A 2,681-nucleotide genomic window follows, 5' to 3' on the forward strand; every position below is an offset into this window, starting at 1 on the left:
TAATGTTCCATAGTTTACTCAAATAATAGAGCACAAGTTAGTCCTACAATTCTTGAATGCCATAACAGCTGAACTTATCTCTCCTCCATGCCATCTGTTAAACAATTTTTGCTTGGTTTGTAGTTGTCCATCTGTAATCATATTATTATTATTTTTGTAAATTTGCCATTATAAGGTACATTGCTGAGCTACAGAATGAAAGCACAACAGACAACTAAAATGAGATTGATTCTCTAGGCTACAATGTATGGAAGACGGGCTGGTACACTCCAAGCCGCGCCGGTGTTTCTAGTGCACCTCAGCCCAAAGGGCTGAGCCGTGATTCATCGACGAGCCCAACAAACCACCAAACATAATTTTGGGCCCTAATTTGTGCTATAAGCAAAATTTAAGACCAATCAAGTAATTATAAGTAGTCTGTTGTGCTGCCGAGCACAAGTAAAGAACATCAAATAAAAGAACATTTAAAACAAAGTTATATTCACACTAGCTCTACTTTATTAACAGAATTACCTGCAACATCAAACATTGCCAATAACTACTACATAAAGATTTAGTGCATTACAGATTAGTAAGTCAAACTGTGGCACTGTCAGATTGCCACAATTACAGAAATCTTACAATATACATAGTTCATTTAGCAACCCCCTACTTCCACACTAGAAAAAGGAATAGACCTCATCAAATTTAACAGCAAACAAGAGTACGAGTCAAGCAGCAACTACTCAAAGGATGCGCATACACCTACCCCTCTTTCTTCACATTCGAAGGGATCGGTTTTAGACAAATCATGGGCATGATTAATATGCATGAATGCATGCTCACATCTTTTAGTAGTAAAATAAAACCGAGCACATCTTGAAACCCTTCTCTCCAGCTGGAGCAGCTGATGCTGCTCTGCAACAAATCTATCAGTCACACTGTCCCTTTGACACTCAAATGTCATTGACTCCAGCATCTTTGCGTTCAGTACAAAGAATGTTGCAAAGTTAACTTGTGACTTTATGCCTCGATAATTATTCAACACGACTGTCTTGAGACGGATGTTAAGGCATTTAATAAGATTATGATGTTTACGGCGCCATAAATTCTTGTCTCCCACCTTGTATGACTGAAAAGGAAAAAAAAAGTATACAAACCACTATAGGAACTGCTGGATTCCCCGAGTGCCGGTTGCACTCGGGGAAGGCCCAGTTGCACTCGGGGAAGCCTTCCCCGAGTGCAACACTCGGGGAAGAGCCTCCGGCTAATCCTCTCACGGGAAAGTCGCCTTCCCCGAGTGTCAAAAATCGTGCACTCGGGGAAGGCTTTGCCGAGTGCCGTGCTGGCACTCGGGGAAGACTTGACGCCGTTGGCCGGCGGCCGACGTTGTTTTTTTTTTATTTTCTTCCCCGAGTGCAACACTCGGGAAAGATTTTTAATTTTTTTTTAAAATACTCTTTGCCGAGTGCCGAAGTTCAGGCACTCGGGGAAGAAATTTGTTTTTTTTTATAAAAATCCCTCTTCCCCGAGTGCCACAGCACAGGCACTCGGGGAAGCCACCTCTAAAATTCTTTTTTTTTGTTTTTTGCTTTTCCACGTAAACAACAAAGCATATATATATATATATATATATATATATATATATATATATATATATATATATATATATATATATAACCACAAATCAACATCAATATGTCACAAACCACATTTATATATCACAAACGACCAAATTTGTCCGAAATCCACAATATATTACAAACCACACGTTCAAAAGTACACACTATTCCAAGTTCACAAGTTCAATACAAAAAAACGACTCCGAAGGCGGCTCACGGCGACTGTGAGGGGTGGGACGCCCCAGCGTGCGATCCCGGCGACGGTCCAGGTGGGGATGGCCCGACGTGCGATGCCGGCGACCCTTCGACATGGTTCGACGCCCCACCCGATTGATGCTGCAAAAAAGAGAAGAGATTGCACGTGAGTGACAAGATAAAAATATAAGGAGTGTAAAGAAAAGTTGAAAATTTCGGCAGCACCTCCCCTGCATGGGGAGGTTTCCAAAACCTGCAAGAAAAACGTCGGCACGAAGGCCGACAACCACATTTCCAGCACGAAGGCCGACACATCAACAAATCCGGCACGAATGCCAACACATCAACAAATCCGGCACGAAGGCCATCACTAGGTTTGACACTAAGCATGAGCAAAGAAAGTAAAACATCCGTACTCATACTCACCGGAGTAGACTCTCGACGATATGGTGGTGGTGGTGGTGGTGCAAGCAGCTCTGCTGGAATCTCCCAACCACTACGGGATACTGATTAATTACCGAGTGTGATAAACACTCGGCAAATATGGAGAAACACTCGGTAAATTGTTTACCGAGTGCCACACTCGGTAAACATGACTCGGTAAACAACGACTCGGTAAAGTTAGTTTACCGAGTGTCAACTAACGGGGCACTCGGAGAATAAATCTTACCGAGTGCTACGCCGGCACTCGGTAAACAACTACGACGTGACGGTCGTCAGTCCCCAAGCTCGCCGTTAACGGCGTCGTTTACCGAGTGTTAGACATAGCACTCGGTAAACAGATAACCATTTTCATGATTAAAACAATTCCGCAAATATTTTTCCCTAATATAGTTTACCGAGTTACCAGTAACACTCGGTAAACATGTAACTCGTTAACCGAGT

At 42.7% G+C, this 2,681-nt stretch overlaps 1 long non-coding RNA gene across 1 annotated transcript; it reads right to left on the minus strand.

Annotated features, from left to right (window-relative positions):
- Positions 1–1,678: 1,678 nt before the first annotated feature.
- On the minus strand, positions 1,679–2,287 carry LOC136545676 (uncharacterized). Its single transcript, XR_010781126.1, has 2 exons — positions 2,223–2,287; positions 1,679–1,937 (listed from the first exon to the last, which is right to left on the minus strand). It is a non-coding gene; the product is annotated as an uncharacterized lncRNA (long non-coding RNA).
- Between the last annotated feature and the right edge of the window lie 394 nt (positions 2,288–2,681).

The sequence above is a fragment of the Miscanthus floridulus genome, chromosome 3 (assembly GCF_019320115.1).
Source record: "Miscanthus floridulus cultivar M001 chromosome 3, ASM1932011v1, whole genome shotgun sequence".
Taxonomy (NCBI): Eukaryota; Viridiplantae; Streptophyta; class Magnoliopsida; order Poales; family Poaceae; genus Miscanthus; species Miscanthus floridulus.